Genomic DNA, 22436 nt, shown 5'->3' with positions numbered 1-22436 from the left:
GGCTGTGAGGGTCAGGTGTTGTGACTGTGTGGGCCAGGGTTTCTGTGGCTGTGTGGGTCAGGTTTTGTGACGGTGTGTGGACCAGGGTTTCTCTGGCTGTGAGGGTCAGGTGTTGTGACGGTGTTTGGGCCAGGGTTTCTGTGGCTGTGAGGGTCCGGTGTTGCGACTGTGTGTGAACCACGGTTTCTGTGGCTGTGAGGGTCAGGTGTTGTGACGGTGTGTGGGCCAGGCTTTCTGTGACTGTGAGGGTCAGGTGTTGTGACGGTGTGTGGGCCAGAATTTCTGTGGCTGTGAAGGTCAGGTGTTGTGACGGTGTGTGGACAAGGTTTACTGTAGCTGTGCGGGTCAGGTGTTGTGATTGTGTGGGCCAGGGTTTCTGTGGCTGTGATGGTCAGGTGTTGTGACTGTGTGGGCCAGGGTTTCTGTGGCTGTGAGGGTCAGGTGTTGTGACGGTGTGTGAACCACGGTTTCTGTGGCTCTGAGGGTCTGGTGTTGTGACGGTGTTTGGGCCAGGGTTTCTGTGACTGTGAGGGTCAGGTGTTGTGACGGTGTGTGGACCAGGGTTTCTGTGACTGTGAGGGTCAGGTGTTGTGACGGTGTGTGGGCCAGGGTTTCTGTGGCTGTGAAGGTCAGGTGTTGTGACGTTGTGTGGAACAGGGTTTCTGTGACTGTGAGGGTCAGGTGTTGCGAAGGTGTGTGGACCAGGGTTTCACTGGCTGTGAGGGTCAGGTGTTGTGACGGTGTGTGGACCAGGGTTTCTGTGACTGTGAGGGTCAGGTGTTGTGACGGTGTGTCGACCAGGGTTTCTGTGACTGTGAGGGTCAGGTGTTGTGACGGTGTGTGAACCAGGGTTTCTGTGGCTGCGAGGGTCATGTGTTGTGACGGTGTGTGAACCAGGGTTTCTGTGGCTGTTAGGGTCAGGTGTTGTGACGGTGTGTGGACCAGGGTTTCTGTGACTGTGAGGGTCAGGTGTTGTGACGGTGTGTGGACCAGGGTTTCTGTGACTGTGAGGGTCAGGTGTTGTGACGGTGTGTGGGCCAGGGTTTCTGCGGCTGTGAGGGTCAGGTGTTGCGACGGTGTGTGGATCAGTGTTTCTGCGACTGTGAGTGTCAGGTGTTGTGACGGTGAGTGGACCAGGGTTCCCGTGACTGTGAGGGTCAGGGGTTGTGACGGTGTGTCGACCAGGGTTTCTGTGACTGTGAGGGTCAGGTGTTGTGGCGGTGTGTGAACCAGGGTTTCTGTGGCTGCGAGGGTCAGGTGTTGTGACGGTGTGTGAACCAGGGTTTCTGTGGCTGTGAGGGTCAGGTGTTGTGACGGTGTGTGGACCAGGGTTTCTGTGGCTGTGAAAGTCAGGTGTTGTGACGGTGTGTGGATCAGGGTTTCTGTGGCTGTGAAGGTCAGGTGTTGTGACGGTGTGTGGACCAGGGTTTCTGTGACTGTGAGGGTCAGGTGTTGTGACGGTGTGTGGACCAGGGTTTCTGTGGCTGTGAAGGTCAGGTGTTGTGACGGTGTATGGACAGGGCTTTATGTGGCTGTGAGGGTCAGGTGTTGTGACTGTGCGGATCAGGGTTTCTGTGGATGTGAGGGTCAAGAGTTGTGACGGTGTGTGGGCCAGTGTTACTGTGGCTGTGAGGGTCAGGTGTTGTGACGGTGTGTTGGCCAGGCTTTCTGTGACTGTGAGGGTCAGGGGTTGTGACGGTGTGTGGGCCAGAGTTTCTGTGGCTGTGAAGGTCAGGTGTTGTGACGGTGTGTGGACAAGGTTTACTGTAGCTGTGCGGGTCAGGTGTTGTGACGGTGTGTGGGCCAGGGTTTCTGTGACTGTGAGGGTGAGGTGTTGTGACGGTGTGTGTATCAGGCTTTCTGTGGCTGTGAGGGTCAGCTTTTGTGACGGTGTGTGGACCAGGGTTTCTGTGGCTGTGAGGGTCAGGTGTTGTGACGGTGTTTGGGCCAGGGTTTCTGTGGCTGTGAGGGTCCGGTGTTGCGCCTGTGTGTGGACCAGGGTTTCTGTGGCTGTGAGTGCCAGGTGTTGTGACGGTGTGTGGACCAGGGTTTCTGTGACTGTGAGGTTCAGGTGTTGTGACGGTGTGTGGGCCAGGGTTTCTGTGATTGTGAGGGTCAGGTGTTGTGACTGTGTGGGCCAGGGTTTCTGTGGCTGTGAGGGTCAGGTGTTGTGACTGTGTGGTCCAGGGTTTCTGTGGCTGTGAGGGTCAGGTTTTGTGACGGTGTGTGGACCAGGGTTTCTGTGGCTGGGAGGGTCAGGTGTTGTGACGGTGTGTGAACCACGGTTTCTGTGGCTGTGAGGGTCAGGTGTTGTGACAGTGTGTGGGCCAGGCTTTCTGTGACTGTGAGGGTCAGGTGTTGTGACGGTGTGTGGGCCAGAGTTTCTGTGGCTGTGAAGGTCAAGTGTTGTGACGGTGTGTGGACAAGGTTTACTGTAGCTGTGCCGGTCAGGTGTTGTGACTGTGTGGGCCAGGGTTTCTGTGGCTGTGAGGGTCAGGTGTTGTGACTGTGTGGGCCAGGGTTTCTGTGGCTGTGAGGGTCAGGTGTTGTGACGGTGTGTGAACCACGGTTTCTGTGGCTGTGAGGGTCAGGTGTTGTGACGGTGTGTGAACCACGGTTTCTGTGGCTGTGAGGGTCAGGTGTTGTGACGGTGTGTGGACCAGGGTTTCTGTGACTGTGAGGGTCAGGTGTTGCGAAGGTGTGTGGACCAAGGTTTCACTGGCTGTGAGGGTCAGGTGTTGTGACGGTGCGTGGGCCAGGGTTTCTGTGGCTGTGAGGGTCATGTGTTGTGACGGTGTGTGGACCAGTGTTTCTGTGACTGTGAGGGTCAGGTGTTGTGACGGTGCGTGGGCCAGGGTTTCTGTGGCTGTGAGGGTAAGGTGTTGTGACGGTGTGTGGACCAGGGTTTCTGTGACTGTGAGGGTCAGGTGTTGCGAAGGTGTGTGGACCAGGGTTTCACTGGCTGTGAGGGTCAGGTGTTGTGACGGTGTGTGGACCAGGGTTTCTGTGACTGTGAGGGTCAGGTGTTGTGACGGTGTGTGGACCAGGGTTTCTGTGACTGTGAGGGTCAGGTGTTGTGACGGTGTGTGGGCCAGGGTTTCTGCGGCTGTGAGGGTCAGGTGTTGCGACGGTGTGTGGATCAGTGTTTCTGCGACTGTGAGTGTCAGGTGTTGTGACGGTGCGTGGACCAGGGTTCCCGTGACTGTGAGGGTCAGGGGTTGTGACGGTGTGTCGACCAGGGTTTCTGTGACTGTGAGGGTCAGGTGTTGTGACGGTGTGTGAACCAGGGTTTCTGTGGCTGCGAGGGTCATGTGTTGTGACGGTGTGTGAACCAGGGTTTCTGTGGCTGTTAGGGTCAGGTGTTGTGACGGTGTGTGGACCAGGGTTTCTGTGACTGTGAGGGTCAGGTGTTGTGACGGTGTGTGGGCCAGGGTTTCTGCGGCTGTGAGGGTCAGGTGTTGCGACGGTGTGTGGATCAGTGTTTCTGCGACTGTGAGTGTCAGGTGTTGTGACGGTGCGTGGACCAGGGTTCCCGTGACTGTGAGGGTCAGGGGTTGTGACGGTGTGTCGACCAGGGTTTCTGTGACTGTGAGGGTCAGGTGTTGTGACGGTGTGGGCCAGGGTTTCTGTGGCTGTGAGGGTCAGGTGTTGTGACTGTGTGGGCCAGGGTTTCTGTGGCTGTGAGGGTCAGGTGTTGTGACGGTGTGTGAACCACGGTTTCTGTGGCTGTGAGGGTCAGGTGTTGTGACGGTGTGTGAACCACGGTTTCTGTGGCTGTGAGGGTCAGGTGTTGTGTGGGTGTGTGGACCAGGGTTTCTGTGACTGTGAGGGTCAGGTGTTGCGAAGGTGTGTGGACCAGGGTTTCACTGGCTGTGAGGGTCAGGTGTTGTGACGGTGCGTGGGCCAGGGTTTCTGTGGCTGTGAGGGTCATGTGTTGTGACGGTGTGTGGACCAGGGTTTCTGTGACTGTGAGGGTCAGGTGTTGTGACGGTGCGTGGGCCAGGGTTTCTGTGGCTGTGAGTGTCAGGTGTTGTGACGGTGTGTGGACCAGGGTTTCTGTGACTGTGAGGGTCAGGTGTTGCGAAGGTGTGTGGACCAGGGTTTCACTGGCTGTGAGGGTCAGGTGTTGTGACGGTGTGTGGACCAGGGTTTCTGTGACTGTGAGGGTCAGGTGTTGTGACGGTGTGTGGACCAGGGTTTCTGTGACTGTGAGGGTCAGGTGTTGTGACGGTGTGTGGGCCAGGGTGTCTGCGGCTGTGAGGGTCAGGTGTTGCGACGGTGTGTGGATCAGTGTTTCTGCGACTGTGAGTGTCAGGTGTTGTGACGGTGCGTGGACCAGGGTTCCCGTGACTGTGAGGGTCAGGGGTTGTGACGGTGTGTCGACCAGGGTTTCTGTGACTGTGAGGGTCAGGTGTTGTGACGGTGTTTGGGCCAGGGTTTCTGTGGCTGTGAGGGTCCGGTGTTGCGCCGGTGTGTGGACCAGGGTTTCTGTGGCTGTGAGTGCCAGGTGTTGTGACGGTGTGTGGACCAGGGTTTCTGTGACTGTGAGGGTCAGGTGATGTGACGGTGTGTGGGCCAGGGTTTCTGTGATTGTGAGGGTCAGGTGTTGTGACTGTGTGGGCCAGGGTTTCTGTGGCTGTGAGGGTCAGGTGTTGTGACTGTGTGGTCCAGGGTTTCTGTGGCTGTGAGGGTCAGGTTTTGTGACGGTGTGTGGACCAGGGTTTCTGTGGCTGTGAGGGTCAGGTGTTGTGACGGTGTGTGAACCACGGTTTCTGTGGCTGTGAGGGTCAGGTGTTGTGACGGTGTGTGGGCCAGGCTTTCTGTGACTGTGAGGGTCAGGTGTTGTGACGGTGTGTGGGCCAGAGTTTCTGTGGCTGTGAAGGTCAGGTGTTGTGACGGTGTGTGGACAAGGTTTACTGTAGCTGTGCGGGTCAGGTGTTGTGACTGTGTGGGCCAGGGTTTCTGTGGCTGTGAGGGTCAGGTGTTGTGACTGTGTGGGCCAGGGTTTCTGTGGCTGTGAAGGTCAGGTGTTGTGACGGTGTGTGAACCACGGTTTCTGTGGCTGTGAGGGTCAGGTGTTGTGACGGTGTGTGAACCACGGTTTCTGTGGCTGTGAGGGTCAGGTGTTGTGACGGTGTGTGGACCAGGGTTTCTGTGACTGTGAGGGTCAGGTGTTGTGACTGTGTGGGCCAGGGTTTCTGTGGCTGTGAGGGTCAGGTTTTGTGACGGTGTGTGGACCAGGGTTTCTGTGGCTGTGAGGGTCAGGTGTTGTGACGGTGTGTGAACCACGGTTTCTGTGGCTGTGAGGGTCAGTTGTTGTGACGGTGTGTGGGCCAGGCTTTCTGTGACTGTGAGGGTCAGGTGTTGTGACGGTGTGTGGGCCAGAGTTTCTGTGGCTGTGAAGGTCAGGTGTTGTGACGGTGTGTGGACAAGGTTTACTGTAGCTGTGCGGGTCAGGTGTTGTGACTGTGTGGGCCAGGGTTTCTGTGGCTGTGAGGGTCAGGTGTTGTGACTGTGTGGGCCAGGGTTTCTGTGGCTGTGAAGGTCAGGTGTTGTGACGGTGTGTGAACCACGGTTTCTGTGGCTGTGAGGGTCAGGTGTTGTGACGGTGTGTGAACCACGGTTTCTGTGGCTGTGAGGGTCAGGTGTTGTGACGGTGTGTGGACCAGGGTTTCTGTGACTGTGAGGGTCAGGTGTTGCGAAGGTGTGTGGACCAAGGTTTCACTGGCTGTGAGGGTCAGGTGTTGTGACGGTGCGTGGGCCAGGGTTTCTGTGGCTGTGAGGGTCATGTGTTGTAACGGTGTGTGGACCAGGGTTTCTGTGACTGTGAGGGTCAGGTGTTGTGACGGTGCGTGGGCCAGGGTTTCTGTGGCTGTGAGGGTCAGGTGTTGTGACGGTGTGTGGACCAGGGTTTCTGTGACTGTGAGGGTCAGGTGTTGCGAAGGTGTGTGGACCAGGGTTTCACTGGCTGTGAGGGTCAGGTGTTGTGACGGTGTGTGGACCAGGGTTTCTGTGACTGTGAGGGTCAGGTGTTGTGACGGTGTGTGGACCAGGGTTTCTGTGACCGTGAGGGTCAGGTGTTGTGACGGTGTGTGGGCCAGGGTTTCTGTGGCTGTGAAGGTCAGGTGTTGTGACGGTGTGTGAACCACGGTTTCTGTGGCTGTGAGGGTCAGGTGTTGTGACGGTGTGTGAACCACGGTTTCTGTGGCTGTGAGGGTCAGGTGTTGTGACGGTGTGTGGACCAGGGTTTCTGTGACTGTGAGGGTCAGGTGTTGTGACTGTGTGGTCCAGGGTTTCTGTGGCTGTGAGGGTCAGGTTTTGTGACGGTGTGTGGACCAGGGTTTCTGTGGCTGTGAGGGTCAGGTGTTGTGACGGTGTGTGAACCACGGTTTCTGTGGCTGTGAGGGTCAGTTGTTGTGACGGTGTGTGGGCCAGGCTTTCTGTGACTGTGAGGGTCAGGTGTTGTGACGGTGTGTGGGCCAGAGTTTCTGTGGCTGTGAAGGTCAGGTGTTGTGACGGTGTGTGGACAAGGTTTACTGTAGCTGTGCGGGTCAGGTGTTGTGACTGTGTGGGCCAGGGTTTCTGTGGCTGTGAGGGTCAGGTGTTGTGACTGTGTGGGCCAGGGTTTCTGTGGCTGTGAAGGTCAGGTGTTGTGACGGTGTGTGAACCACGGTTTCTGTGGCTGTGAGGGTCAGGTGTTGTGACGGTGTGTGAACCACGGTTTCTGTGGCTGTGAGGGTCAGGTGTTGTGACGGTGTGTGGACCAGGGTTTCTGTGACTGTGAGGGTCAGGTGTTGCGAAGGTGTGTGGACCAAGGTTTCACTGGCTGTGAGGGTCAGGTGTTGTGACGGTGCGTGGGCCAGGGTTTCTGTGGCTGTGAGGGTCATGTGTTGTAACGGTGTGTGGACCAGGGTTTCTGTGACTGTGAGGGTCAGGTGTTGTGACGGTGCGTGGGCCAGGGTTTCTGTGGCTGTGAGGGTCAGGTGTTGTGACGGTGTGTGGACCAGGGTTTCTGTGACTGTGAGGGTCAGGTGTTGCGAAGGTGTGTGGACCAGGGTTTCACTGGCTGTGAGGGTCAGGTGTTGTGACGGTGTGTGGACCAGGGTTTCTGTGACTGTGAGGGTCAGGTGTTGTGACGGTGTGTGGACCAGGGTTTCTGTGACTGTGAGGGTCAGGTGTTGTGACGGTGTGTGGGCCAGGGTTTCTGCGGCTGTGAGGGTCAGGTGTTGCGACGGTGTGTGGATCAGTGTTTCTGCGACTGTGAGTGTCAGGTGTTGTGACGGTGCGTGGACCAGGGTTCCCGTGACTGTGAGGGTCAGGGGTTGTGACGGTGTGTCGACCAGGGTTTCTGTGACTGTGAGGGTCAGGTGTTGTGACGGTGTGTGAACCAGGGTTTCTGTGGCTGCGAGGGTCATGTGTTGTGATGGTGTGTGAACCAGGGTTTCTGTGGCTGTTAGGGTCAGGTGTTGTGACGGTGTGTGGACCAGGGTTTCTGTGACTGTGAGGGTCAGGTGTTGTGACCGTGTGTGGACCAGGGTTTCTGTGACTGTGAGGGTCAGGTGTTGTGACGGTGTGTGGGCCAGGGTTTCTGCGGCTGTGAGGGTCAGGTGTTGCGACGGTGTGTGGATCAGTGTTTCTGCGACTGTGAGTGTCAGGTGTTGTGACGGTGCGTGGACCAGGGTTCCCGTGACAGTGAGGGTCAGGGGTTGTGACGGTGTGTCGACCAGGGTTTCTGTGACTGTGAGGGTCAGGTGTTGTGACTGTGTGGGCCAGGGTTTCTGTGGCTGTGAGGGTCAGGTGTTGTGACTGTGTGGGCCAGGGTTTCTGTGGCTGTGAGGGTCAGGTGTTGTGACGGTGTGTGAACCACGGTTTCTGTGGCTGTGAGGGTCAGGTGTTGTGACGGTGTGTGAACCACGGTTTCTGTGGCTGTGAGGGTCAGGTGTTGTGACGGTGTGTGGACCAGGGTTTCTGTGACTGTGAGGGTCAGGTGTTGCGAAGGTGTGTGGACCAGGGTTTCACTGGCTGTGAGGGTCAGGTGTTGTGACGGTGCGTGGGCCAGGGTTTCTGTGGCTGTGAGGGTCATGTGTTGTGACGGTGTGTGGACCAGGGTTTCTGTGACTGTGAGGGTCAGGTGTTGTGACGGTGCGTGGGCCAGGGTTTCTGTGGCTGTGAGGGTCAGGTGTTGTGACGGTGTGTGGACCAGGGTTTCTGTGACTGTGAGGGTCAGGTGTTGCGAAGGTGTGTGGACCAGGGTTTCACTGGCTGTGAGGGTCAGGTGTTGTGACGGTGTGTGGACCAGGGTTTCTGTGACTGTGAGGGTCAGGTGTTGTGACGGTGTGTGAACCAGGGTTTCTGTGGCTGCGAGGGTCAGGTGTTGTGACGGTGTGTGAACCAGGGTTTCTGTGGCTGTTAGGGTCAGGTGTTGTGACGGTGTGTGGACCAGGGTTTCTGTGACTGTGAGGGTCAGGTGTTGTGACGGTGTGTGGACCAAGGTTTCTGTGACTGTGAGGGTCAGGTGTTGTGACGGTGTGTGGGCCAGGGTTTCTGCGGCTGTGAGTGTCAGGTGCTGTGACGGTGTGTGGACCAGGGTTTCTGTGGCTGTGAAGGTCAGGTGTTGTGACGGTGTATGGACAGGGCTTTCTGTGGCTGTGAGGGTCAGGTGTTGTGACTGTGCGGATCAGGGTTTCTGTGGATGTGAGGGTCAGGAGTTGTGACGGTGTGTGGGCCACGGTTCTGTGGCTGTGAGGGTCAGGTGTTGTGACTGTGTGGTCCAGGGTTTCTGTGGCTGTGAAGGTCAGGTGTTGTGACGGTGTTTGGGCCAGGGTTTCTGTGGCTGTGAGGGTCCGGTGTTGCGACTGTGTGTGAACCACGGTTTCTGTGGCTGTGAGGGTCAGGTGTTGTGACGGTGTGTGGACCAGGGTTTCTGTGACTGTGAGGGTCAGGTGTTGTGACGGTGTGTGGACCAGGGTTTCTGTGACTGTGAGGGTCAGGTGTTGTGACGGTGTGTGGGCCAGGGTTTCTGTGACTGTGAGGGTCAGGTGTTGCGAAGGTGTGTGGACCAGGGTTTCACTGGCTGTGAGGGTCAGGTGTTGTGACGGTGTGTGGACCAGGGTTTCTGTGACTGTGAGGGTCAGGTGTTGTGACGGTGTGTGGACCAGGGTTTCTGTGACTATGAGGGTCAGGTGTTGTGACGGTGTGTGGGCCAGGGTGTCTGCGGCTGTGAGGGTCAGGTGTTGCGACGGTGTGTGGATCAGTGTTTCTGCGACTCTGAGTGTCAGGTGTTGTGACGGTGCGTGGACCAGGGTTCCCGTGACTGTGAGGGTCAGGGGTTGTGACGGTGTGTCGACCAGGGTTTCTGTGACTGTGAGGGTCAGGTGTTGTGACGGTGTTTGGGCCAGAGTTTCTGTGGCTGTGAGGGTCCGGTGTTGCGCCGGTGTGTGGACCAGGGTTTCTGTGGCTGTGAGTGCCAGGTGTTGTGACGGTGTGTGGACCAGGGTTTCTGTGACTGTGAGGGTCAGGTGTTGTGACGGTGTGTGGGCCAGGGTTTCTGTGATTGTGAGGGTCAGGTGTTGTGACTGTGTGGGCCAGGGTTTCTGTGGCTGTGAGGGTCAGGTGTTGTGACTGTGTGGTCCAGGGTTTCTGTGGCTGTGAGGGTCAGGTTTTGTGACGGTGTGTGGACCAGGGTTTCTGTGGCTGTGAGGGTCAGGTGTTGTGACGGTGTGTGAACCACGGTTTCTGTGGCTGTGAGGGTCAGGTGTTGTGACGGTGTGTGGGCCAGGCTTTCTGTGACTGTGAGGGTCAGGTGTTGTGACGGTGTGTGGGCCAGAGTTTCTGTGGCTGTGAAGGTCAGGTGTTGTGACGGTGTGTGGACAAGGTTTACTGTAGCTGTGCGGGTCAGGTGTTGTGACTGTGTGGGCCAGGGTTTCTGTGGCTGTGAGGGTCAGGTGTTGTGACTGTGTGGGCCAGGGTTTCTGTGGCTGTGAAGGTCAGGTGTTGTGACGGTGTGTGAACCACGGTTTCTGTGGCTGTGAGGGTCAGGTGTTGTGACGGTGTGTGAACCACGGTTTCTGTGGCTGTGAGGGTCAGGTGTTGTGACGGTGTGTGGACCAGGGTTTCTGTGACTGTGAGGGTCAGGTGTTGTGACTGTGTGGGCCAGGGTTTCTGTGGCTGTGAGGGTCAGGTGTTGTGACTGTGTGGTCCAGGGTTTCTGTGGCTGTTAGGGTCAGGTTTTGTGACGGTGTGTGGACCAGGGTTTCTGTGGCTGTGAGGGTCAGGTGTTGTGACGGTGTGTGAACCACGGTTTCTGTGGCTGTGAGGGTCAGGTGTTGTGACGGTGTGTGGGCCAGGCTTTCTGTGACTGTGAGGGTCAGGTGTTGTGACGGTGTGTGGGCCAGAGTTTCTGTGGCTGTGAAGGTCAGGTGTTGTGACGGTGTGTGGACAAGGTTTACTGTAGCTGTGCGGGTCAGGTGTTGTGACTGTGTGGGCCAGGGTTTCTGTGGCTGTGAGGGTCAGGTGTTGTGACTGTGTGGGCCAGGGTTTCTGTGGCTGTGAAGGTCAGGTGTTGTGACGGTGTGTGAACCACGGTTTCTGTGGCTGTGAGGGTCAGGTGTTGTGACGGTGTGTGAACCACGGTTTCTGTGGCTGTGAGGGTCAGGTGTTGTGACGGTGTGTGGACCAGGGTTTCTGTGACTGTGAGGGTCAGGTGTTGCGAAGGTGTGTGGACCAAGGTTTCACTGGCTGTGAGGGTCAGGTGTTGTGACGGTGCGTGGGCCAGGGTTTCTGTGGCTGTGAGGGTCATGTGTTGTAACGGTGTGTGGACCAGGGTTTCTGTGACTGTGAGGGTCAGGTGTTGTGACGGTGCGTGGGCCAGGGTTTCTGTGGCTGTGAGGGTCAGGTGTTGTGACGGTGTGTGGACCAGGGTTTCTGTGACTGTGAGGGTCAGGTGTTGCGAAGGTGTGTGGACCAGGGTTTCACTGGCTGTGAGGGTCAGGTGTTGTGACGGTGTGTGGACCAGGGTTTCTGTGGCTGTGAGGGTCAGGTGTTGTGACGGTGTGTGGACCAGGGTTTCTGTGACTGTGAGGGTCAGGTGTTGTGACGGTGTGTGGGCCAGGGTTTCTGCGGCTGTGAGGGTCAGGTGTTGCGACGGTGTGTGGATCAGTGTTTCTGCGACTGTGAGTGTCAGGTGTTGTGACGGTGCGTGGACCAGGGTTCCCGTGACTGTGAGGGTCAGGGGTTGTGACGGTGTGTCGACCAGGGTTTCTGTGACTGTGAGGGTCAGGTGTTGTGACGGTGTGTGAACCAGGGTTTCTGTGGCTGCGAGGGTCATGTGTTGTGATGGTGTGTGAACCAGGGTTTCTGTGGCTGTTAGGGTCAGGTGTTGTGACGGTGTGTGGACCAGGGTTTCTGTGACTGTGAGGGTCAGGTGTTGTGACGGTGTGTGGACCAGGGTTTCTGTGACTGTGAGGGTCAGGTGTTGTGACGGTGTGTGGGCCAGGGTTTCTGCGTCTGTGAGGGTCAGGTGTTGCGACGGTGTGTGGATCAGTGTTTCTGCGACTGTGAGTGTCAGGTGTTGTGACGGTGCGTGGACCAGGGTTCCCGTGACAGTGAGGGTCAGGGGTTGTGACGGTGTGTCGACCAGGGTTTCTGTGACTGTGAGGGTCAGGTGTTGTGACTGTGTGGGCCAGGGTTTCTGTGGCTGTGAGGGTCAGGTGTTGTGACTGTGTGGGCCAGGGTTTCTGTGGCTGTGAGGGTCAGGTGTTGTGACGGTGTGTGAACCACGGTTTCTGTGGCTGTGAGGGTCAGGTGTTGTGACGGTGTGTGAACCACGGTTTCTGTGGCTGTGAGGGTCAGGTGTTGTGACGGTGTGTGGACCAGGGTTTCTGTGACTGTGAGGGTCAGGTGTTGCGAAGGTGTGTGGACCAGGGTTTCACTGGCTGTGAGGGTCAGGTGTTGTGACGGTGCGTGGGCCAGGGTTTCTGTGGCTGTGAGGGTCATGTGTTGTGACGGTGTGTGGACCAGGGTTTCTGTGACTGTGAGGGTCAGGTGTTGTGACGGTGCGTGGGCCAGGGTTTCTGTGGCTGTGAGGGTCAGGTGTTGTGACGGTGTGTGGACCAGGGTTTCTGTGACTGTGAGGGTCAGGTGTTGCGAAGGTGTGTGGACCAGGGTTTCACTGGCTGTGAGGGTCAGGTGTTGTGACGGTGTGTGGACCAGGGTTTCTGTGACTGTGAGGGTCAGGTGTTGTGACGGTGTGTGAACCAGGGTTTCTGTGGCTGCGAGGGTCAGGTGTTGTGACGGTGTGTGAACCAGGGTTTCTGTGGCTGTTAGGGTCAGGTGTTGTGACGGTGTGTGGACCAGGGTTTCTGTGACTGTGAGGGTCAGGTGTTGTGACGGTGTGTGGACCAAGGTTTCTGTGACTGTGAGGGTCAGGTGTTGTGACGGTGTGTGGGCCAGGGTTTCTGCGGCTGTGAGTGTCAGGTGCTGTGACGGTGTGTGGACCAGGGTTTCTGTGGCTGTGAAGGGCAGGTGTTGTGACGGTGTATGGACAGGGTTTTCTGTGGCTGTGAGGGTCAGGTGTTGTGACTGTGCGGATCAGGGTTTCTGTGGATGTGAGGGTCAGGAGTTGTGACGGTCTGTGGGCCAGGGTTCTGTGGCTGTGAGGGTCAGGTGTTGTGACTGTGTGGTCCAGGGTTTCTGTGGCTGTGAAGGTCAGGTGTTGTGACGGTGTTTGGGCCAGGGTTTCTGTGGCTGTGAGGGTCCGGTGTTGCGACTGTGTGTGAACCACGGTTTCTGTGGCTGTGAGGGTCAGGTGTTGTGACGGTGTGTGGACCAGGGTTTCTGTGACTGTGAGGGTCAGGTGTTGTGACGGTGTGTGGACCAGGGTTTCTGTGACTGTGAGGGTCAGGTGTTGTGACGGTGTGTGGGCCAGGGTTTCTGTGGCTGTGAGGGTCAGGTGTTGTGACTGTGTGGTCCAGGGTTTCTGTGGCTGTGAGGGTCAGGTTTTGTGACGGTGTGTGGACCAGGGTTTCTGTGGCTGTGAGGGTCAGGTGTTGTGACTGTGTGTGAACCACGGTTTCTGTGGCTGTGAGGGTCAGGTGTTGTGACGGTGTGTGGGCCAGGCTTTCTGTGACTGTGAGGGTCAGGTGTTGTGACGGTGTGTGGGCCAGAGTTTCTGTGGCTGTGAAGGTCAGGTGTTGTGACGGTGTGTGGACAAGGTTTACTGTAGCTGTGCGGGTCAGGTGTTGTGACTGTGTGGGCCAGGGTTTCTGTGGCTGTGAGGGTCAGGTGTTGTGACTGTGTGGGCCAGGGTTTCTGTGGCTGTGTGGGTCAGGTTTTGTGACGGTGTGTGGACCAGGGTTTCTCTGGCTGTGAGGGTCAGGTGTTGTGACGGTGTTTGGGCCAGGGTTTCTGTGGCTGTGAGGGTCCGGTGTTGCGACTGTGTGTGAACCACGGTTTCTGTGGCTGTGAGGGTCAGGTGTTGTGACGGTGTGTGGGCCAGGCTTTCTGTGACTGTGAGGGTCAGGTGTTGTGACGGTGTGTGGGCCAGAATTTCTGTGGCTGTGAAGATCAGGTGTTGTGACGGTGTGTGGACAAGGTTTACTGTAGCTGTGCGGGTCAGGTGTTGTGATTGTGTGGGCCAGGGTTTCTGTGGCTGTGATGGTCAGGTGTTGTGACTGTGTGGGCCAGGGTTTCTGTGGCTGTGAGGGTCAGGTGTTGTGACGGTGTGTGAACCACGGTTTCTGTGGCTCTGAGGGTCTGGTGTTGTGACGGTGTTTGGGCCAGGGTTTCTGTGACTGTGAGGGTCAGGTGTTGTGACGGTGTGTGGACCAGGGTTTCTGTGACTGTGAGGGTCAGGTGTTGTGACGGTGTGTGGGCCAGGGTTTCTGTGGCTGTGAAGGTCAGGTGTTGTGACGTTGTGTGGACCAGGGTTTCTGTGACTGTGAGGGTCAGGTGTTGTGACGGTGTGTGGACCAGGGTTTCTGTGGCTGTGAGGGTCCGGTGTTGTGACGTTGTGTGTACCAGGGTTTCTGTGGCAGTGAGGGTCAGATTTTCAGTGGTGCTGGAAAGTTTTCTCTATTTCTGCATAAATATGATCCGATCCTCATTAACGTCATAACAGCAGACAGAGAAAACAACTGAATAAACAACAAAAAAGAAACATTGTAGTTGTTCATTTATTTAATGAGGAAAAATGATGCAATAATACATAGATTATGTGGGAAAAGTGTGTGAACCTGAGGTATAATGCCATTCATAAAAATCTATTTGGAATCACGTGTTCAATGAGATGAGATTGGAATTGCTGGTGTAGAGATGACTTGCCCTATAATTAAAAAGGATTCAGGAGGTCAGGTTACCGACAGAGCATGTAACTGTTTATATGGACCATGCCTCGATCAAAAGAAATCTTTCCGAGAACCTTAGAAGTTCAGTAGAGCTGCATGAAAATGGAAAATGCTACAAAAGCATTTCTAAAGTCCCGAGTGTTCTTCAGTCCACAGGAAAGGTAATTATCTACATACGGAGGAAATTCAGTACAGTTGTCACTCTCCCTGGGACTGGACATCCTGCAAAGATCACATCAAGAGAATCCTGAACGAGATGAAAACTAGCCCAAGGGTAACAGCAGGAAACATGCCGGACTCTCTAAAGTCTCATGTGTCCACTGTATGAAAACAGTGAGCAAGAATGGTTTTCATGGACGGACACCGCGGAGTAAACGACTGCTCTTCAAAAAACACTTTGCTGAACATCTCAACTTTAAGGAAGAGCAGCTGGATGCTCTACAAGGTTTCTGGGACAATGTTCTGAGGAAAGGCGAGATAAATGTTGAAGGTTTTGGCAGAAATTCACATTGCTGTGTCTGGAGGGAAAAGAGCACTGCCCACCAACACCAAAACCTCATCCTAACTGTGAAGCCGGATGGAAGGAGCATTATGGTTTGGGACTGCTTTGCTGAGTCGGGGCCTGGGCAGCTTGCGGTCGCTGAGGGAGCGATAAAATCAAGATTGTATTAAGGGATTGTATCCACGTCAGAATAGTGAAGAGTTGGGAAGTTGACTGGTCAGAGATACAGGACTGGAAAAGGGGAATCTGATAGAGGACAGATGGGTATTGCCTCCATCTGGTGCTCCAGCATCTTTTTCTTTCTTCCATTGCCTTCTTTACTTCACCCCTACACCCTCCTCCGGGTTGCACATATCACCTTGTATTTCTCCCCATTATCCCCACAGCCTCTCAGCCTGACTCCTCATCGTTATTCCACCAGTCCTGCTGGTGTCTCAGCTGGAAACGTCGACTGTCCGTACTCCCTTCCATAGATGCTGCATAACCTGCTGAGTTCCTACGGGCAATTTTGTGTGTGCTACTAGTTACCCTGTCACCCCTTCTCTTCTCGTCTGCCCATTACCTTTCCCTGGTTCCACTCATTCTTCCTTTCGTCAGTGCTCCACTCTACTCCTCTATTAGATTCGTTCTTCTGCAGCTGTTTAACTTTTCCAACTCTCATCTCCAAGACTTTGAGTTCAATTACATCCCCTCCCCCAACCTTGTCCCTCATCTGCCAGCTTGTACTTCTACCACTTTCCTCACTTTATCAGTCTAGCATCTTTCTGCGTCCTTTCCGGTCATGATGAAGTGTCATTTTACAAAACGTTGACTGTCGTCTGTTAACTGTTGAGTGTTGTCCACAGCGGACCGGTCATTGCGGCAGGACACCACCAGGTAGGAGTGTTGTCAACAAGGGAGCGGCCATTGCGGCAGAAACCCTCCGGGTGAGAGTGCTCCGCACAGAGGACCTGCCATTACGGTAGGACACCACTAGGTGGGAAAGTTACACACAGAAATTGCTGGAGGAACTCAGCGGGTGAGGCTGCGTCTATGGGAATAAATCAGCAGCTTACCTTTCGAGCTGAGACACTTTTTCAGGATTGGAATGGAAGGGGAAAGGCGAAAATAAAAATGCGGGGCAGAAAAAGGAGGATAGATGTGAAGTGCTTGGTGAAGTCCGTTGGGTGGGAACGATAAAGGGCTGGAGAGTAAGGGATCTGATTGGAGAGAAGAGGATAGACCATGGGAGAAAGGGAAGGAGGAGTGGCAACAGTGGGAGGTGATATGCAAGCAAGAAGAAAATAGAACATAGAACATAGAATAGTACAGAACATTACAGGCCCTTCGGCCCACATTGTTGTGCCGACCCTCAAACCCTGCCTCCCATATAACCCCCCCACCTTAAACTCTTCCATAAACCTGTCTAGTAGTCTCTTAAACTTCAGTAGTGTATCTGCCTCCACCACTGACTCAGGCAGTGCATTCCACGCACTTGTACTCTTTGAGTAAAAAAAACCTTCCTCTGATATCCCCCTTGAACTTCCCACCCCTTACCTTAAAGCCATGTCCTCTTGTACTGAGCAGGGTGTCCTGGGGAAGAAGCGCTGGCTATCCACTCTATCTATTCCTCTTAATATCTTGTACACCTCTATCATGTCTGCTCTCATCCTGCTTCTCTCCAAAGAGTAAAGCCCTAGCTCCCTTAATCTCTGATCATAACCCATACTCACTAAACCAGGCAGCATTCTGGTAAATCTCCTCTGTACCCTTTCCAATGCTTCCACATCCTCCCTATAGTGAGGTGACCAGAAGAGGTCAGAGCCAGAGTGGGGAAAAAAAGGTGAAGGGAGGGGGAAGGATAAAGTTGACTGGAAGGAGAAATCGATACACCTGCCATCTGGTTGGAGATTATATAAAAAAAAATATAAGGTGCCGTTTATCCAGCCGGAGGTGAGCTTCATCATGGAATAAGAGGAAGCCATGGACCGAAACGTTGGAACGGGAATGATGATATGAATAAAATTGTTCAGGGACAGGGAAGTTTTACTTTGGCAGCTGGAAAGGAAGTGTTATCAAAACGATCCCCCCCAATTAACTCCGGGTCCCACCAATATAGAGAAGGCTGCATCAGGGGCAGCGGATGCAATAGAGGAAGCGTTGCCTCACCTGGAAGAACCTCTTTGGGTGATGAATGGAGTAAGGGAGGAGATGAATGGGCAGGTGTAGTATTCCTCTCACTTTCAGGGGTAAGTGCCAGGAGGAACATCAGTGGAAAAGGGCAAATGAAGGGAGCGATTTCTGCAGAAACTGGAAAGTGGAGGGGGGGGGGGGAGGTATATATGTGCTTAGACCACAAGACATAGGAACAGAATCAGGCCATTCGTTCCATCGAGTATGCTCCGTCATTTCATCGTGACTGACCAATTTCCCTCACGAATCCATTCTTCTGTCCTCCTACCGGAATAACCTGAGTGATCATGAACCTATCAGCCTCCGCCATATTTACACTCCATCACTTGCCAACACATCCACCTGTGGCTACGATTTCAACACATTCACCACCTACTGTTCTCAGCCAGGCAATGATAGGCCGGTGAGACTGATATCAGAAGTGCTCAATCTATTGGATGTTCTAAAGTCAAGTCTTGTCAATGGCCAAGGCCCAAAACGTCGAAAGTATTATTTTCCATAGATACTGCCTGGTCTGCTGAGTTCCTCCAGCATTCCGTGTGTTTTGCTTGGATTTCCAGAATCTGCAGATTTTTTCCTGCCTGTGACAATCAGTTGCATTCATTTTTACGGACAGGAAGCTGGTTTACCATTTTATCTGGAACTGGACACTTCAGTTTTGAACACTGTGAGGGCGATGTTGTACTGTGAACACTCTGACCACTGTGCTCTAAATGTTTTTGTTCTATTTGAGTTCCTTCTGTTTGAATAACTTGTGTTGATGTTGTTGTGACCGCGGCTTTGCCATGTGTCTGTGATGCTGCGGCAAGTCTGTTTCTCAGCGCTCCTGCCTTTGATGCCATTTTCCGGACACAACCGGAAAGGAAAAGACAATAATTGTTACTCCGGATCCGATGCTGCAATAAAAATAGAAACGCACAGTCATTGTGGAAAATCATTTATTTTAACACTAGGTCATTGAAATTCCACATTTGTGGAACTCTGGGTGAGAGGGAAATCAGCTTGTGTTTGGATCCAGCAGCAGACAAGTGTGTGTGTCTTTAGCAGAACAGAGGTGTGAGTTCAGAATGTTCTTTCCCAACCGTCTGCACTTATCTCATCTGTACAGCTGTATTATCGCCCGACTGAGGGGTTGTGGTCAGCACAATAATCTTGGTTCCGCAGGCTTGCAACTGAATTGGATAAATACACGCTGTCAAGTCACAAAGGTTTAACAGAACACAACTCTTTTAACCCTCTTTTCCCACTCCCTCCCCTTCTCTCTCTGCCACCCTCACCTTCTCTCTACATCTCTCCCCCACCTTTCCCCCCACCCTCCCCCCACTGAGTTAGAGGGAAATCAGCTCGTGTTTGGATCCAGCAGCAGACAAGTGTCTGTGACCTTGTCAGAACAGAGGAGTCATTTCAAAACGTTCATTCCCACCCGTCTCCACTTATCTCATCTGTACAGCTGTATTATCGCCCTACTGAGGGGATGTGGTCAGCACAATAATCTTAGTTGTGCAGGCTGGCATCTGAATTGGCAAAATACAGGATATCGGCAAAGTCACAAAGTCTTAACAGCACACAACTCTTTTAACCCTCGCTGCCCCCTCTCTACCCTCTGAGTTACAGGGAAATCAGCGTGTTTATATCTGCGAACAATCCACAAGGCCACAAATCTTCAACAACACACAGCTGTTCTGACTTTATATTTCAAATGATCTTCCACAGGGCCGGTGACTTTAAATGCCTTGGTGCGACCAGTTCAGAGAGCTGACACGTAAGTGCTGTTACAAAGAAGGCACGGCACTTCCACTGCTTGAGAAGTTGCACAAATTCAGCTTGTTGTCCAAAACTTGGTCAAACTTCAATAAATGCATGACAGACTGGTTGCATCACAGCCCGCGACAGAAACCAGTTCACAAGAACGGAAAGATTTACAGGAAGTGTTGGACACTCCCAGCCCAGCAAAGAGAAATTCAGCATATCTACAAGGAGCGCGGCCACAGGAAAGCAGCATCAATGGTAACGATCCCCACCCACTCAGACCACGCTCTCTTCTCGCTGCTGCCCTGGGGAAGCAGGTCCCACACGTGTGGACACATTTTCCAGGGCTCTACAACTCATCGTCTGAAAATTATGAGTTTGTCAGTCTTTGTGTGAAGTTTTTTTTATTGATTCTATTGTATTTTTCTGTTCTACTGTGGATGCCAGCAAGAAAATGAATATCATGTCTGTATGTGGTTACGTATATGTACTGTCAGAATAAGTTTAATTTCAAATTTGAGCAGAGGCACAAGAACTCACAGACATCCATCCAGAGGCAGAGTAACACAAACACACACACACATTCTCGCGCAGTGAGGCTCACATTGGCATAAATGTGCACACAGGCCCTGAGACTCACACAAAACACAGACACACTCACACATCGAGATACACACACGTGCACGCACAGACACATATACAGTACATACACACTGACACACATTAATGGAAACAAACACGCACACAGACTCAAGTACACACACAGACACTCACAAGCGTTCTAGCACGCAGAGACGACACATAGAGACATAAACACAGGCACGCACACACAGACACAGGCACATAGAGACTCAAAAGGAGATACAAGCGCATGCACCACGCAAACAACTTTCACATCTCCCTCTCCATCTGTCCACTGTGTTTTCTCTGCTTTGATGTTTGATATGTTTAATTCTTCAGAACTCTGCAAGTCCAGGTCTGGAGCCATCATCAAGTTGGCAAAACGTTCGGATGCTGCGTCCTCTCGGGCCAAACTAAACGTGTTTTGTTTCTCTCTCTCTCTGCTTCATGTGTTTTATATGATCACAAGACTACACGAACCCCGAGGACTGTTGGTCCGCTGCACAAGTGAGCTGCTTGTTCCGTCTCAAGGGACAATCTTAGATCTGGCAAATCTGTTGGGATTCTGTGAAGAAATAACAATCAGGATCGCAAAGGCGAATCGGTTGATGCTGTGTATCTGCATTATCAGAAGGCCTTTGACGAGGAGCCACAGAAGCGGCTACTTACCCGCGGTATTACAGGAAATATACATCGATAAAGCAGTGGCTGGTTGGCAAGAGGTAAACAGTGGGAATAAAGGGAAACTTTGCTGCTTGGTTGCCGTCGACTAGTGATGAACCACAGGGATTTGTGTTATGTGAATAATTTGGCTGAATTGATTGTTTTGAGCAAAGTTTGCAGCCAATACGAAAATAGGTGGAAGGACAGAGAGTTTTGAGGAAATAGAGAGGCCACAGAAGTACTTAGACAGATTAAGAGAATGGGCGAAGAAGTGACAGATGCAATATAATGTCAGGAAATGTATGGTCATGACGTAGGTAGAAGACATGGACGCATTGGTATTTTCCCCCAAATGAAGAAACAACTATTTGAGGATTAAAGGGATTTGAATTAATTATGCAGGATTCCACAAAGCCAACTTGCAGTCTGAGTCTATCGTGGGGAAGGCAAGTGCGATGTCAGCATTTAATTTTAAGAGAACTAGAATATAACAGCAAGGATGCAATTCTGAGGTTTTGTAACTCACTGGCGAGGCCTCACTTGGAGGAATGGGAGCATTTTGAGTCCTTTATCTTAGAGAGGATGTGTTGAAACTGGAGAGAGTTCAAATGAAGGTCACGAAAATGAATCCAGGATTTGAAGGCTTGGCATATGAAGGGCTTCTGACGGCTCTGGGCCGCTATTCACTGGAACTCAGAAGAACGAGAGTGACCTAATTAAAAATTATCGAATATTGGAAGGCCTGTGCAAAGGATGTGGGAGTGTCCTTTTGGAATGGCGATGAATTTCTTGAGCCAGGTATTAGTGAGTCTGTGGAATTCTTTGCTACAGCCAGCTGTGGAGGCCGTCATTATTAATATTTAAGGCAGAGGTTGAAAGATCCTTGACTGGTCAGGGCATGACGGGATACGGGGAGAAGGCAGGCGATTGGGGCTGAGAGGGATAATGAATCAGTCATGATGAAATTTCGGTGCGGATTCCATGAGCCGAACGGCTAATTAAACTCCTGTAACTTGTGGTCTTATAACAAACTCTCTTTCAATGTCAGCAAGAGCAAGGAGCTGATTATTAACCCCAGAGGGCGGAAACAGGAGGTCCATGAGCCAGTCCTCATCGGGGATCAAAGGTGGAGAGGGTCAGCAACCTCAAACTTTTGAAAACACATTCGAGGCTCTTCATCTCACGTTATGAATATGTATTATTTATTTATCTTTTTTTAATTTTGTATTTGCATAGTTTGTTGTTTTTTTGTATGCTGTTTCCTCTTTCTTTTGTCCGTCCTGTTGGGTTCAGTCTTTTACGGATTCAGTTGTGGATCTTTCATTTACTGAGTTTGCCCACAGAAAAACGAATCTCAGGATTCTACATGGTGACGTGCGTGTACTTTGATAATACGTTTACTTTGCACATTTTAAACTGACGTGTGAATTTGTGAGTATTTATCCCAAACGCCATATTGGGTTGTCAGCTCTAAAGGTTCACCACTGGCCGGGTAAATAAATTTGTTCTGATCTGAATGGTCGTCCTGTCACTGTGAGCCCTCTTTAGAGGAAGTCCAGTTACAGGAAACATTCCTCAATCGAACTAGGAAGCCTCAGATTCTCTGTCTCACTGTTACACACACACACACTCACACACACACACGTGACAATCAAAGCAGAACCCAAAAAGAACAGGGTGATCTGCCTCCATGACTATCCCCCAGTGGTACTCACATCTACTGTGATGAAGAGCTTTGAGGGGTTGGTCATGACTAGAATCAACTCCTGTCTGTCCATGGACCTGGACTCACTGCAATTTGCCGATCACCACAATATGTCTACAACAGACGCAATCTCCCTGACTCTCCACTCAGCCTTTGATCACCTGGACCAGGGGTCAGCAACCTTTACCACTGAAAGAGCCACTTGGACCCGTTTCCCACAGAAAAGAAAACACTGGGAGCCGCAAAACCCGCTTGACATTTAAAATGAAATAACACTGCATACAACGTTTTGTTTTGCCTTTATGCTATGTATAAACAAACTATAATGTGTTGCATTTATGAAATTGATGAACTCCTGCAGAGAAAATGAAATTACATTTCTGCATGCAACAAAAACATTTTGAACTCCGAAAAAAAGACGTTGGGTTGAAGGTTACTTTTAAGTAAAATACTCAACGTCTATTTGAGTCCTTCTTGTATTTATGAAAAACGCCAAACTTAAATTTGCCGCCAGCAGCAAACCAAAAATAACGTCAGCCAGCTGTCAACCTGAAAAATAAAAGGACTATTTCACTGAACAATGAAAACATATGAATATACGTAAAATAATAGGCAATTAAAATATTTATCATACTTGTTCAGGTTGACTCACACCTGACAATGCAGTCGTATTTAGTAGGGA

The 22436-nt window shown here is 52.5% G+C and overlaps 1 protein-coding gene and 2 long non-coding RNA genes across 3 annotated transcripts in view; 1 reads left to right on the top strand and 2 right to left on the bottom strand.

Moving 5' to 3' along the window:
- Nucleotides 1–22436, top strand: part of LOC132385773 (zinc finger protein 135-like) — a 901933-nt gene that overhangs the window by 393412 nt on the left and 486085 nt on the right. The window lies entirely within an intron of this gene.
- The window catches only part of LOC132385775 (uncharacterized), a 488678-nt gene that overhangs the window by 431386 nt on the left and 34856 nt on the right, over nucleotides 1–22436 (bottom strand). The gene's annotated exons all lie outside the window — the stretch shown is intronic.
- On the bottom strand, nucleotides 17938–20367 carry LOC132385777 (uncharacterized). The gene is made up of 2 exons (XR_009509276.1): nucleotides 19867–20367; nucleotides 17938–18188 (listed from the first exon to the last, which is right to left on the bottom strand). It is a non-coding gene; the product is annotated as an uncharacterized LOC132385777 (long non-coding RNA).

This window comes from Hypanus sabinus (assembly GCF_030144855.1).
Source record: "Hypanus sabinus isolate sHypSab1 chromosome X2 unlocalized genomic scaffold, sHypSab1.hap1 SUPER_X2_unloc_2, whole genome shotgun sequence".
In the NCBI taxonomy this organism is placed as follows: domain Eukaryota; kingdom Metazoa; phylum Chordata; class Chondrichthyes; order Myliobatiformes; family Dasyatidae; genus Hypanus; species Hypanus sabinus.
Note: the sequence above shows the minus strand (reverse complement) of the source record. Positions and strands in the feature narration are given on the sequence as shown.